At 42.5% G+C, this 16,249-nt stretch overlaps 1 protein-coding gene across 5 annotated transcripts in view; it reads right to left on the minus strand.

The window, feature by feature from the left end:
• The window catches only part of si:dkey-82f1.1 (DENN domain-containing protein 2A), a 98,424-nt gene that overhangs the window by 67,670 nt on the left and 14,505 nt on the right, over positions 1–16,249 (minus strand). The window contains exon 1 of one of the 5 annotated variants that reach the window (XM_052029759.1): positions 15,918–15,952. The exons of the other annotated variants lie outside the window; for them this stretch is intronic. The gene's annotated coding sequence lies outside the window, so the exon portion shown is untranslated. Of the gene's footprint in view, positions 1–15,917; positions 15,953–16,249 lie in introns of those variants that run through there. 5 annotated transcript variants of the gene reach the window in all.

The following is a 16,249-nucleotide window of genomic DNA, read 5'->3' on the forward strand; positions in this document are numbered from 1 at the left end:
AAATTGGAAGTCAATGAACAAATCTCAATGGTCTGCGCAGGAACCTGGATACTAACACAATTCTAACACCTGCATTGATATCCAGCCAAGATACAAGCTGAAAATTGCCAACAGATGCTGGGCAGACCAGTAACAGATCATATGATTGGAGTCTAAACACACCTCATGCATATACATCCTTGGTTAGAATGGACATTGATCCAGGCTTCGGGGGGAAACATTTATGAGTCACTAAAACCAGTCTGTCTTTAAGCAATTCCACTGCTTTCCATTCTAAGATAAAACAACACATTATAAAGGAACCTTTCTATACACAAAGTATCAGCACATAAAAGAGACTCCCTGTTATAAAGAGGTTGCCACCAATTTAAAAAATTATTTTATCAAGGAAAGCATCAACACAACCCCCCACCCCCAAAAGACAGTTGTGCTGGCAAGAACCAAAGACTGAGTATGGAAATATTTCATCCACTATTAGGAGGTGACATTAAGCTCTCAAAACAATACAAACCTTTCCACCAGGCACCAGGCAGCAGGGTGATGAAATGCATTTGGATCCACATGCTGTGACTTGCATTGACAGGATATGTTGCTGGATGCAAAATACAAGAAAGTTCCCAAGCTTAATTGTGCTTTATGGAGACAGCTATCAGTGGAAAGAAAGAGAACAGGAAGATCACAGAATCAACCTTTCACATTTTCTCCTGATGTGTAGCAAAATGGCATTGTGCAGAATCCTGGGAGTACTCACGTGGACCTAAATAATGATTTAGTGTCAGTAGATCAGAAAGTGGAGTTGAAAACAAACCTGCCTGGGCAGAAAGGCAACATTTGCTAGATAATTAATAAAATGCAAGCAAATTACATTCTTTGTTGCCTGCCCTTTGAAACCAGGCATTGCTGTGAAACCAGGCTTTTTTTTGCAGGAACCATTACAGCTGCCTCATTTTCTGCAAGGTACAAATACTATAGAAGATCCATTCAAGCACATATGCATTGTTGTATTTAATACCCACACATAGAAAGCACCATTGTAAACCAACTGTTATAATCCCTGGTGCAGAACAAGATTAGTTCCAGTTAATTGTCAGATTGAGAGAAGAAAATGGCTTGGAGGCCCCTGGCTGTTTACTTGCAACATCCCATTACTTGTTGTCTCATGATCAGTTCTAAAGGATGAAACTGGCCTGCATCTGCAAAGCTAACTTTTGGCTAAACAGGGACATTCTGATATCAACACATCTGGGAGTTTTCATCCATCACTGTTTATCAGAAGACAATTATCCCCTGCACCTCTGTTAGGAATTTGATTAATATATTGTTGGATGGCATAGTGTCACAAATGCTAATCTGTCCTGGCAAGCACATTACCCCATGCTTAACGCTAGTCTGGTACAACAGCAGGATTCACCTACCCCATTACATTGGAGTTCCCAGAACAGTGTTTGCAAGTCTGCCAAATCAGCAGACCCAGCTTCACCTTCACTGAGGCTTTCCTTTACTGATATTCCATTCACACTTTCTGACAATTCTATCACCAATATTCATACAATATTACATTAAATTTCCCAACATATCTAGCCCTAAAAAAAAATTAAAAACACACCAGGTGTGTAATTCCAAGAGATCATCAAAAAACTTGGCGAAGCAGATCACTTGCCCAACCATGGAATCTGCTCTGGGGATGGTGTAATCGGCAGGTGAAGTCATCAGTACCCCAGGTCACGCTACGTGTCACAGCAAATCCATGTGCACCGTGGATGCTGCAGAGTCTGGGGCTCTATCTGAAGGCAGCCAATCCCCCATCTGTTACATGATACTACGTTAAAGTTATTGATGAGTTACTTCTGGAAGGTGATGCATCACCTCAAGAACTCTGGCAGTTTAAAATTTATATCTTACAATTCGTAGGTGCTCACAGGAAGCCCATAAAGTGAGTGCAGAAGATTCAGCAAAATATTAATTCTGCTATTTCAGATTGTTTACCCATCTGCACCATGTGCTACAATTGATAATTTTATATTATCATTTGTATTTATAAAGAAATTACTGATGATTTTCTTCCTATTCCTCCGTTCCTCTCTCTAATCTATTGCTGATGAGCATTCTTCCAGTGACCATATCCCTGGAGTCTGGAATTCTCTTCCCAAGGATTTCTTTACCTTATTATACTCACTAGCATTCTATCCAAGTTTCAAAAACCTCTTCAAAACCTACTTCTCCAGCTTTGTGGTCAATCACCCACCTCATTTTCTCTTCCACTTGTGTTGGTGCCATTTTAGGTCATACAGGCATACAGCATGATATCACCAATACTAATGTACCCTGGCAAGTGCATTACCCTCATCGTACACACCAGTCTGGTAAAACAACAGGATTCACCAACCCATTACATTGGAGTTTCAGCTCACCACATCCGTACCGAGCAATGGGCACCCATCTACAATGCTCCATCTCCCAGCACTTGGTCTGCTGCCTTCTTTGCCCATTGATGTGCTCAACTAGAGACTTTTTAAATGCTGTCAGCAATTCCTGCCTTGACCACCCTCTCTGGCAGTGCATTCCAGCTACTTATATCTGGGTGAAAAAGGCCCCCCACATATCCATTCTGAATCTTTCCCCTTCTTACTATGTCCTCTTGTTTTGTCTACCTCTGATATGGGGGAAAGTTTACTGAAGTCCACCCTATCGATACCTCTCAATTTTAAATACCTCAATCATGTCCCCTCTTAATCTCCTCCACCCAGGGAGAACAGACCTGTCTTCTCCAGTCTTAAATGCAACACTCCATCCCAGGCAACATCCTAGTGAATCTCCTCTACACCCTCTGTAGCACCATCACATCCTTCCTATAGTGTGGCACCCAGAATTGCATGCAGTACTCCAGTTGAGGCCTAACCGAGGTTTTATAAAGTTGGAGCACAACCTCCCTGCTTTTGTATTCAATGGGCTGACTAATGAAGACCAGAATTCCATACACCTTCCTAACCACTTTATCTACTTGTGCTGCTACCTTCAAGGATCTCTGGACCTGTACTCCAAGATTCCTCTGTTCATCAATGGTCACCAAGACCCTACCTTTCATGGTATATGTCCTAGCCTCATTAGTACTCCCAAAATGCATCACCTCACATTCACCTGGATTGAATGTCATCTGCCATTTATCAGCCCATTTAACTGAAACATCGATATCACTCTGCAGCCTAATTCACCCGCCATATTGACTCTACCAACCTTTGTATCATCTGCGAATTTACTAATCATGCCTTCTAAATCCACATCCAAATCATTCTAGTACAAAACAGCAAAGGTCCCAGCACCAATCTCTGAGGAACACCACTAGTAACATGCATCCAGTCACAAAAACAACCCTCTAAATCACCCTGTTTCCCATTGCCAAATTGTCCAAGTCCCATGGGCCATAAATTTTTGGACCAGTCTCCCTTGTGGGACCTTATCAAAGTTCTGATTCAAGTCCATGTGAACCACATATACTGATCTGCCCTGATCAATACACTCGATTAAAGTTATTGAGGAGTTACTTCTGGAAGGTGATGGATCACCTTTAAAAACTTCAATCAGATTGGTCAGACAGGAACTGACATTGACAAATGCTGGCTGTCTCTGATTAGATTGTATCATTCCAAGTCATCATTAATCCTGTCCCTCAGCCATTTCTCCAATAATTTCCCTACCACTGATGTTAGACTCACAGGTCTACAACTACCAGGCTCTTCCCTGCTGCTTGTTGAAAAGGGAAACCACATTTGCTGTCCACCAGTCAACAGGAACCTCACTTGTGGTCAGTGAGGATTTAAAATGCTCACTTAATCTCATACATCTTGTAAAATGTTGAGGGACTATTTGTGTAACAAATGAACTTAAACTGTTGATTCACTAAAAAGATTGCACTCAGATATCTGACACGTCCATGTGCCTGCAGTTACAAGGGCACAGCCTCAGAATAAAGGGATGTCCCTTTAAAACTGAGATGAGGAGGAAGTGGGTAGTGAATTCATTGCCATGGAGGGCTGTGGAGGCCAAGTTATTGGGTGTATTTAAGGCAGAGATTGATAGGTTCCTGATTGGTAAGGGGGTTAAGGGCTATGGGGAGAAGCCAGGAGAATGAAAAAAAAATCAGCCATGATTGAATGGGCTAATTCTGCTCGTGTATCTTATGGTCTTATCACACCAGCAATATTTGACAACTGTACTGCAGCATTTTAATCTACAGAAACGTACTATAATCCAAGAATTAGGATACTTAAACCTTACTGCAATCAGATGTCTGATTTTAACTGCTGCAATCACTGGCAGTCCTGGCTGCCAAAGGATAACCTCTGTATCACTGAATGTCCTGATTAAACAACCCATGAGTTGCTCTCCGTATAAAGAATGAGTTCATAGTTGAGTTACTGTTTTGCCAATCAAAAGGGCATCAGGACTGATTTTCAATGGAAAATGGGCATCAATAAGTTGAAAAAAAGTAAAGTCTACACTTGCCCTATTCTACTCTCATAGAATAACCTTAACCCTACTCTCTATACAGAGAACTGAGAATATTGACTTCCTCTCCCATTTCCACATTCTGAATCACCCAAGTATCTCATCCAGTTTCTCAACTGCATGTGGTCTGTTATTAATTTTTCCCAGAAACATATCAAGTATGACACCCAGCTCTACTGCGTCATCCTGTCACTAGTGGTTCCATCCCTTATCCTGGTCTAACTGCTAATGAGGCGCATTTCCACCTTCACATCAAGTTCATGACATCACCGTGACTCACCCTTGCCTTGGCTTAAATTCTCATCTTCTGTTACCTATTCTAATGCTCACCTGCCCAGACTCCCATCATGCACCTTCCATAACCACATTCATCCAATACTCAAGTACCTGGATCTGTAATTTGCAAAAACTTTAGCGTTTCCCCAAATCTGTAAAACTGTCAGAATTCAGCAATGGTAGCAAATAGACTAATGAGGCATCATCTACAGCGTATGACACTCAGCAACAGCATCCTCAGCCACACAGCACTAGAATGTATAACTACTCAGTTGTTTCAGCAAGTAATGCTACAGCCTCAGTCAAAAGTTTGTAGGTTCAATCCCAGTCCAGAGACTTGACCATGAAAACCCAAGTTGAGACAGCGATGCAATAACAAGGGAGTGCTGCAGCTACACTGTCCGAGGCCAAGTCCTTCAGCTAAAATGCTGCAAAGTGAGCAAATGTGCAGAAGATCCCAATATAGCACGACTTTGATGAAGGTCAGAGGCATTCTTCCCACTGCCTTTACAATAATTATCACTCAATTCACAAAGATAAATTATCTGCTCATTATCACATTTCCCAGTGTGGAAGCTTGCTTTGTGTAAACCAGCTGCCACAAAGTACTTCACTAGCAGTCAAGAACTTTGGGCTAGACCAGGGTTCTGAAAGGGGCTGCGTAAAGTAAAGGAGTTCGCCCCTGCTTACACCATACAACCTGATACTCACATTACATTCATTCCCATTATCAAGTGCCTTGCTGACAATCGAATTAGTCAGTTACTGTGTAATAACTTCATTCCTGGTTTTTACACAATGACTGAATTTCTCTATGAACTTAACGGCACATGGCCTCTTCTGAAATCTAAAAGATACACCACCACTGTCTAATCAGTGAGGTATTTGCCTGCACAGGAAAATCATTTCCTTCTCATTCTTTCCTGGAAGCAACTTAAACATTTGATGGAACTTACTATCCGAAGCAGCATTTGGGTATTTACCAGGTCACCAGAATGAATAGAAGTGATCTACCACTTTTTAACCACAAAAGATCTGCAGTGCCATTTCCAACACTGTCTGCTGGTGGATCCAAACAATACTAAAAACCACGTTTACTCCAGTGAGGCTTGCATGTTTACTCTTAGCAAAAGGTAATTTTAGGGGTTGGATGCCATCAGGACAAAATAGCATCGTGATGCAGCTGATTCTATTGCAGAAAGCCAGACATGTTACCCTGGCAACAACACCCTCATTTAAGTGATGGCAGTTCAAGCCTTCAATAAAAAGTTGAAAGTAATGCACTGGCAGATGTGGAAAGCTGCAACGAAGACAAAGGGCTCAAGATAAACTGCTTTCCTTCAATAAGCAGCAAATCAAAATAGCACTGGGAGAACACAGGGAAATCTTTCAGAAGAATGCAGTTGTATGGTGGACCCCACCCCCATCTAATAAGAGTCAGATTACAACAGTTTGAATGTATCAGTCGTAGACAGAGTTTAGGATTGTGCATAGCCCACAATCTGCATTGTGGATTTACAAAGGACCTCCTCTAGCCACAACAGAAATATCTCTCACCAGTCACAATGAGTTCACCCTGAGGTTCATTCCTGCAACTCGAGGTTAAGAATAGCATTAACCTCGAGGTGCAAGAATGAATATCAGCGTGAACTCATTATAACCAGTGAAGAACTACCCCATCGCCAGAACTCACTGACAAGCACCAACATTTCAATCAGCTGACAGTGAGAGGGGCCCTCCCTGTCAGATCCTTCCTACAAAGTCGGCATCTCAGCCACAGCGCACGCTGCCCTAAAGACAGATGCAGAGGACAAGACCATCATCCACCTCCTTGTGAACTGAGCATTTGCAAAGTCTGGAAAAGAATGCAAGGCTCCTTGTCAAGGTTCATCCCAAGCAGCTGCATCACACAGGACTCTGTCATCTACGGGTTGTACCCAGGGATACATACCGAGACAAATACCAAGTTCTGCTGGAGATCATCAACTCAGTGAAAGATGCACTTTGGTCTGCCCCAAACTTGTTGGTCTTCCAGTACAATGAGATATGCCGATTGGTACATTCCAGGTTGCAAGAGTATGTACCAGGGAATACAGCGAAGCTTGGTGCAGCCAATGCATAGGCTTTGTGGGGAAGGACTGCATCTAGGGTCCTTCTGCCACTAGACATCAAGGAGCTAAGCCTGGTGTAGAAGCCTCTCAAACATTTGAAGTTTGTATTGTCTCAAGAGGCCAGGAGTCCCAATGGTGCCCTGTATACAGAAGGTGCTAACACTACAAATGTATAGAACAAACAACACCATGAACATATAGACTGAATGACATTATGAATGCAAAGAAAGCCATGGACTGTTTTTTGTATTTGTATAGATTTTTATGAATAAAATAAAAAAAGAATGTGCATTTCAATTTACCTTTATATTTTTATAGTGGTATGTGAATGTAATGACAACAAAATCACTTTTATTACACTTTTCTGATTGGTGATTAGCACACCATTTTGAACCACATGATGCTATCCAGCTTTAATATTGCAATTAAGATGAAGCACCAATCAATCATGATGAAACAAGATAAGACACAGAAAAGTTATCTGGATTTGTTGATCATGTAGAGGTGCTTATAACCTGGTTTTCTTTTTTTTAAACTCATACTCAGTCTGAATTATTCTCATGAATTAAAGCTACTATTGGAATACCATACCTTGGGATGAATAAAAAGTCCCTTTTTAATATTCAGCCATGCAGTGGAAATGGTAGAAAATTCCACCTTACAATCCACATCATTACAGTCACATGACAAGACCCAGCAATTACAGCACCAGTTCATTTCAGAGTTACAGAGTATGGAAACAAGTCCTTCAGCCCACTGAATCTGCGCCAACTATCAAACACCCGTCTACACTTCCCATCTTACCTCTTGCGTCCCTATCAACTGCCACCTGCCCACAATTCTCCTGCCACCACCTACAGTAGGAGCAATCTACAGTGGACAATTAACCTATCAATCAACAACTCTCTGACTGATAGGGGAAACTGGAGAACCAGGGGAAACCCACACTTTCACAGAGAGAACATGTAACTCCACACAGACAGTTCCCAAGGTCAGATTGACCCATGCTCTCTGGGGCCGTGAGGTAGCAATGTTAACTGCTGCACCACTGTGCTGCCCCTTAATAAACAAAGATTTTCAAAAGTCTGTTAAATTGAATTTTATAATTTAGATTAATTCAAGATATCTTTTGCAAGGCAATAACAATCGACAATCTCTGGCATTTCTTTTCCCAATTTGGATGATATAAAGTTGGTTGAAAACATATGTGAGAAAAGAACTGCAGAGACTTGCATTAGCCTCCGGCCCATGCAATGAGAAGGGAATGGCTCCACGCCCATCTTTATGTCCTCTTTGATGCAAAATAGTACCAGAGAAACATCCATCAGAAACAATTAATCAAAGGCAGTCAATGCAAAAAACTTTTCAGTGCCAGACCAGTTAATCATGACAGGCCTACACATGTAACGAGGAGTATTCTCAAGGGGAAGGCAAGCAAACCACACACCTTTGGAATACAGCCATGTTACTAGACTCTTGTGAGCAGGCTTCCAAGACAAGACAATTGCAAAGACTATTGACTGATTGAAGTAGAAATGTCACAGGATAGGCTGTGTGACCCATCGTGCCCACCAGGCAAAAAACGATTTTAGTCTAGAGAAAGAAAGGACTGCAGATGCTGGAGTTGAGATGAAAAACACTATGACACTGGAGGAACTCAGCAGGCCAGGCAGCATCCGTGGAGAAAAACAGGCGGTCAGCGTCCTGGCCCGAAACGTTGATTGCCTGTTTTTCTCCACGGATGCTGCCTGGCCTGCTGAGTTCCTCCAGTGTCATACTGATTTTAGTCTAATTCTTCTTCCCATCTCAGAGTCCATATTCCTGCAGATTATGACCTTTCAATATATGGCCAGGTACTTTTGAGAAGTGGTGAGGGTTTCTGTCTCCACCACCTTCCAGCAGTGAGTTCCAGGTCCCGCCACTTGATGAAAGAATGTTATTTTCCTCTGTCAATCAATCTACATCCCCTAGATAATGACCTCTCTGCAAAGGCAAATAGATCTTTACTGTTTATCCTTTTTAGGTCTCTCATAATTGTATAGAGCTTAGTTAAATCTCCCTCTGTAGAACACAGAACAGTACAGCACAGGAACAGGTCCTTCAGCCCATGTCTGAAGTGACCATAATGCCCATCTAAATTAACCCCATTTTCCTGCACATGATCCGTATCCCCCCATTCCCTGTCTGTTCATATGTCTGTCTAAATGCCTCTTAAACACAGCTATCATATATATGCTTCTACCACCTCACCTGGCAGTACATTCTGCGACTTGCCAACTTTTAATGCCCCAACCGATGAAGGTAAGTATGCCATACACCTTCTTTACCACCCTAGCCACTTGTGTTGCCACTTTCATGGAGATGTGGATTTGCATCCCAAGATCCTTCTGTACTGCCATTTATTGTATGTCTTCCTCTTGCATTTGACCTCCTACGATGCATCACCTCACACTTGTCTAGACTGACCCTCCATCTGCCATTTCTCTGCCCAAATTTCATCTTTAATAGTCGTATTCTATCTACAACTCACCCAATCTTCATGTCATCTGCAAACTTACTAATCAGACCACTTACATTTTCATCCAAATCGTTTAGACTTATTTACTGAAGTCCCAACATTTGATCCTTGCAGAACACCACTGATTACAGACCTCCAGTCAGGAAAAAACACCCCTCTACCACTACCCTCTGTCTTCTATGACCAAGCCACCTTTGGATCCAATTTACCAACTCAACATGGATCCTACGTGACTTAATCTTCTGGACTAGCCTACCATGAGATATCTTGTCAAATGCTTTACTAACATCCATGTAGACAACATCCATTATCCTAGTCTCATCAAACATTTTGTCACTTCCTCAAAATAATCAAATTTGTGAGATAGGATCTCCCCTGTACAAAGCCATGCTGACTTTCCCTAACAAGTCCATGCTTTTCCAAATGCAAGTAAATTAGGTCCTTAAGAATTTTCTCCAATAATTTCCCTACCGCTGATGCAAGGCTCACTGGCCTATAAATTCCTGGTTTGTCCCTGTTAAAACAAAGGAACAACACTGGATATTATCCAGTTTCCTGGCACCTCACCTGTGGCTGAAAAGGATACAAAGATCTCTATCAAATGCCCCAGCAATCTCTCCCTTGCTTCCCTCATTATCCTGGAATTCAGCCACCTTAAAGTTGTTCAAGAACCACCCCCCCCACGCCCCCCCACCCCATTTCCACATTCTTAATATTGACTAGCCTTACGATATCAACACAACCCTTCCTAATCTCACCATCATCCAGGTCCTTCTCCTTGATGAATACCAATGTGAAGTATTCATTAAGGACCTCAACCACTTCCTTTGGCTCCACACACAAATTCCCTCCTTTGTCCTTGAGTGGTCCTACCCTTTCCCAAGCTACCCCTGTGTTCCTAATACATGTAGAAAATGCCTTGGGATTCTCCTTAATCCTACTTGCAAAGGACATTTCATGGCCCCTTTTAGCCCTCCTAAATCTGAGTTTAAGTTTTTTCCTGCTTCCTTTATATTTCTTAAGGGCCTTGTCCAATTTCAGCTTCCGAAACATTATGCATGCTCCCTTTACTTTCGTGATTAAACTTAGAATATCTCTTGTCATCCAAGGTTCCTGAACCGTGCCATCTTTATGTTTGATCCTCACAGGAACATGCTGGTTCCAAACTCTAATTAGCTGGCCTTTAAGACTCCCAGATGTCAGATGTGGAATCCCTTAAATAGCCACTCCCAATCTACTTTCTCCATTTCCTGCCTAATACTGTTATAATTAGCCTTCTCCCAATTTAGCACTTTAACCCAAGGACCAGCCTTATCAGCATCCATAACTATATCAAAAACTTATAATTATGGTTACTGAAATTTCAGTGGGGGAGCATTTTACATAGAACATAGAACAATTACAGCACAATTCAGGCCCTTCGGCCCACAAAGCTGTGCTGAACATGTCCCTTCCCTAGAAATTACTAGGCTTACCCACAGCCCTCTATTTTGCTCAGCTTCATGTCATGTACTTATCTAACATTCTCTTGAAAGACCCTATTGTATCAGCCTCCACCATCATTTCCGGCAGCCCATTCCACGCACTCACCACTCTCTGAGTAAAAAACTTACCCCTGACATCTCCTCTATACCTACTCCCCAGCACCCTAAACCTATGTCCTCTTGTGGCCACCAATTCGGTCCTGGGGAAAAGCCTCTGACTATCTACCCTATCAATACCTCTCATCATCTTATACACCTCTATCAGGTCACCCCTCATCCTCCATCTCTCTAAGGAGAAAAGGCAGAGTTCCCTCAATCTGCTTTCATAAGGCATGCTCCGCATTCCAGGCAGCATCCTTGTAAATCTCCTCTGCACCCTCCCTATGGCTTCCACATCTTTCCTGTAGTAAGGCGACCAGAACTGAGCACAATACTCCAAGTGGGGTCTGACCAGGGATCTAATTAGCTGCAACAATACCTCATGGCTCCTAAATTCAATTCCCCGACTGATGAAGGACAATACACCATATACCTTCTTAACCACAGAGTCAACCTGGGCAGCCGCTTTGAGTGTCCTATGGACTCGGACCCCAAGATCCCTCTGATCCTCCACACTGCCAAGAGTCCTACCAATTATACTATATTCCGCCAACATATTTGACCTACCAAAATGAACCACTTCACACTTATCTGGGTTGAACCGCATCTGCCACTTCTCAGCCCAACTCTGCATCCTATCTATGTCCCTCTGTAACCTCCTACAGCCCTCCAAACTATCCACAACACCCCCAACCTTCGTGTCATCCGCAAACTTACTAACCCACCCCCCCACTTCCTCATCCAGGTCGTTTATAAAAATCACAAAGAGTAAGGGTCCCAGTACAGATCCCTGAGGTACACCACTGGTCATCGACCTCCACTCAGAATACGACCCTTCAACAACCACTCTTTGCCTTCTGTGGGCCAGCCAGTTCTGGATCCGCACTGCAATATCCCCTTGGATCCCATGTCTCCTCACCTTCTCCATAAGCCTTGCATGGGGTACCTTATCAAATGCCTTGCTGAAATCCATATACACTACATCTACTGCTCTCCCTTCATCGATGTGCTTAGTCACATCCTCAAAAAATTCAATCAGGCTCGTAAGGCAGGACCTGCCCTTAACAAAGCCATGCTGACTATTCCTAATCATATTATACCTCTCCAAATGTTCATAAATCCTGCCCCTCAGGATCTTCTCCATCAGCTTACCAACCACTGAGGTAAGACTCACTGGTCTATAATTTCCTGGGCTATCCCTACTCCCCTTCTTGAATAAGGGAACAACATCCTCAACCCTCCAATCTTCTGGAACCTCTCCCGTCTCCATGGACGACACAAAGGTCATCGTCAGAGGCTCTGCAATCTCCTCCCTCGCCTCCCACAGCAACCTGGGGTACATCTCATCCGGTCCCTGCGACTTATCTAACTTGATGCTTTCCAAAAGTTTCAGCACCACCTCTTTTCTAATATCTACATGCTCAAGCTTTTCAGGCCGCTGCAAGTCCCCACTACAATCCCCCAGATCTTTTTCCGTGGTGAATACTGACGTAAAGTATTCATTAAGTACCTCCGCTATTTCTTCCGGATCCATACACACTTTCCCACTGCTGCACTTGATAGGCCCTTATCCTTTCGCATCTCATCCTCTTACTCTTCACATACTTGTAGAACACCTTGGGGTTTTCCTTAATCCTACCCACCAAGGCCTTCTCATGTCCCCTTCTGGCTCTCCTAATCTCTTTCTTAAGTTCCTTCCTTTTAGCCTTGTACTCCTCCAGATCTCTAACATTACCTAGCTCTCTGTACCTTCTGTATGCTTTTCTTTTCCTTTTGACTAGATTTATTATAGCCTTCGTACACCACAGTTCCTGTATCCTGTCATGACTCCCCTGTCTCATCGGAACATGTTTATGCAGAGCTCCACACAAATATCCCCTGAATATTTGCCACATATCTTCCGCACTTTTCCCAGAGAACATCTGTTCCCAATTTAATCTTCCAATTTCCTGCCTGAGAGCCTCATAATTCCTTTTACTCCAAGTAAACACCTTCCTAGCCTGTCTGTTCCTATCCCTCTCCAGTGCTAATGTAAAGGAGATAGAATTATGATCACTATCACCAAAATGTTCACCCACTGAGAGATCTGACACCTGACCAGGTTCATTACCCAATATCAAATCAAGCACAGCCTCTCCTCTTGTCAGTCTATCTACATACTGTGTCAAGAACCCTTCCTAAACACACCTAACAAACTCCACCCCATCTAAACCCCTGTCTGGAGGTGCCAATCGATGTTTAGGAAATTAAAATCCCCCATCACAACAACTCTGTTATTCTCACACCTTTCTAGGATCTGCTTCCCTATCTGCTCCTCAATAACCCTGTCACTATTGGGCGGCCTATAAAAAACACCCAGCACCGTTATCGACCCCTTCCTGTTCCTACCCTCCACCCACAGAGACTCCGTAGATAATCCCTCCACAACGTCCACCTTTTCCGCAGCCGTGACACTATCTCTGATCAACAGTGCCACTCCCCCACCTCTCTTGCCTCCCCCGTCCTTCCTGAAACATCTAAAACCCGACACTTGAATCAACCATTCCAGCCCCGGAGCCATCCAAGTCTCCGTAATGGCCACCACATCATAGCTCCAAGTATCGATCCAAGCTCTAAGCTCATCCACCTTGTTCACAAACACTCCTTGCGTTAAAATAGACACATCTCAAGCCTGTCTGAACACGTCCCTTCTCTATCACCTGACTATGGTACTTACTCCTAACCTCCTCTATTTGAGAGCCAAACACCTCTTACCCAGTCTCTCCAGTACGGATCCCACCCCCCAACAATTCTTGGGAATTGTTTTGGGAGTTTGTTCCCAAAAACATTTTCTTGGGAAACAGCTGGCCAGACTCATTCCCTAATACAAGGTCAAGTACAGCCCCATTCCTTGTTGGGCTAGCTACATACCCTACTGGATGCACTGAACCAAAACTGTCCCATCTAAGCCCCTGGCACGAAGGGAGTCCCAGAGAAAATTAAAGTAACCCACTACAATAACCCTGTATTTTTATATTTTTCTATCATCTACCTGCATTGCTATTCCTTTAGCTATTAGGAGGCTTATAGTATAATCCTTTCAGTGATTGCACCTTCCTTATTCCTGAGTTCTACCTATATAGCCATGCTAGATGAGTCCTCCAAGATGTCGTCTTTTACTGTAGACTTGACATTCTCCCTCATCTGTAGTGCAATGTTCCCACCGATTTTATATCCCTCTCTATCACATCTGAAACATCTCTACCCTGGATCACTGGGCTGTCAGTCCTGCCCTTCTCTCAACCAAGGTTCTGTAATGGCTACAATATCGTCGTTCCATGACTAATCCAGGCTCCACGTTCATCTGCCTTACCAGTTATACTCCATTTGTACCCACCAAACCAACCCATTCTAATCTTTCCTGCAGCCCAGAACCTTCTTCCTTAGTATCACCACTTTTTAGTAATTTATAGGAAAATTGGTTTGTCTCCTGTCACTATTCAAGAAAACCAAAAAAGTAATGGCATTTGTATAGGTATATTATTAAATACCAATACAAATGCCATTACAGAGACATATAAGCAGTAAAGTGCAGGTATCTTATGTCCAGCATCATCGCATACACAAATGGGATGCTCTAAGCTTGTCTTGCAAGTGTCATTTCAGGCACAAGTTCTAGAACACCTCACTCTCTCTCAGATGTGCAGCAACAATAAACAAGCAGGGACAAGCTTCAATTAAAGGATGGAGCCTTTAGAATACAACACACAAATACAAGTGAAATGTCTAGCCAGGATACACAACGAAAATCTGGGGTGAAACTTGAAACTACAATCCTTTGACTTACAGGCAGAATTTTCTCTCTTAACCGAGATAATACTTAGGGCAGCTTTGTGTACCTCTCATCTTCTTCTTGGATACAAATATAGTTCTTTCAGAAGTTTAATCATGAAGATCTGATTATCTTTAATTAATTACTTTAAAAAAAAGTTTAAAAACCAACATTAAGAAATGTTTTAAATGGAGTTACCATTCCCATTCAGTTCCTTACACTAAGAGATAATTAAAGAACTTGCACCAAAAAAATTGTGTTCTTTTCATTAACAAATATTATCCTTAATCTGTTGCATTGCAAGGATTAGTAACTTCTTTCAATAAATTAGCAGCCATACACAATTTTAAAATCACTGTCAACAAAAGTTTTCAATGCATCATAAATGTTTCTAATGATTTAACTGTTATGACAAATAACTTCCTTTCAAAAGGTAAAGGAAAAAAAGAATCAGAAAACTGCAGATACTGAAAATCTGAAATAGAAACAGAAAATGCTGGAAACATTCAGCAGGTCAGGCTGCATCTGTGGAAAGAGAAACAAAGTTAACATTTTGGACTGAAAATCCTTCAAACTACTCCTATCAACAACTCCTCTTCATTTTGCCAATGCAACCACCAGAGATACAACACCTGTCCTTTTCCTTCTTCCCTTCCCACATCCAGGAGCTCAAACAGTCTTTCCAGGTGAAGCAAGCATTCATTTGCATTTCTCCAAAGCGGTGTACTACATTTGATGCTCATGATGTGATCACCTCTACACTGGAGAGAGTAAATGCGGATTGGGTGACCGCATCGCAGAGCACCGTGTTCAGTGCATAAGGGTAACCCAAGCTTCCAGTTGCCTAACTCTTTAATTCCCCATCTCATTCTGACTTATGTCTATGGCCTCCTGCACTGGTTATAACGAGGCAACACGGGTTCGAAGAACAGCACCTCATCTTCCACCTGAGCACATCACAGCCATCTGGACTCATGTCTACAATTTCAAGTAACTTGCTTTCTCTATATCAGAAAATTATCCACCTGTAACATTTACCAAGTCTCTCTCTCCCTCTACATTGGCACTGCCTGATCTGCTGAAAGTTTCTAGCATTTTCTATTTTTTATTACCTTTTAAAGGCCCCAATTTTCAAGCTCCACCTGTAGAAATGTTTCTCAGCATTGGTTTCATGGAGTACACTACCCAGCTAAAGCACTGGGTGGTGAAATTACTTATGCGTCAAAATAGGGGGTTGGCATATTCTCACAGAGAGAACAGATAAATGACACTTTGCATCCTCTAGAGGATGTTACTGTAACATCAAACACCGGTCGAGATAGAAATCAGTACCTGTAAGTTGAATATAAATCTTAACCATTCCTATTTTTGGATCCATACTTGACACTGCCAAAGAGACACATGCCCAGATTCGACTGGGAATATGAGGAAAAGAACCACAGAA

This window comes from Pristis pectinata, chromosome 15 (assembly GCF_009764475.1).
Source record: "Pristis pectinata isolate sPriPec2 chromosome 15, sPriPec2.1.pri, whole genome shotgun sequence".
NCBI classification, from domain to species: Eukaryota; Metazoa; Chordata; class Chondrichthyes; order Rhinopristiformes; family Pristidae; genus Pristis; species Pristis pectinata.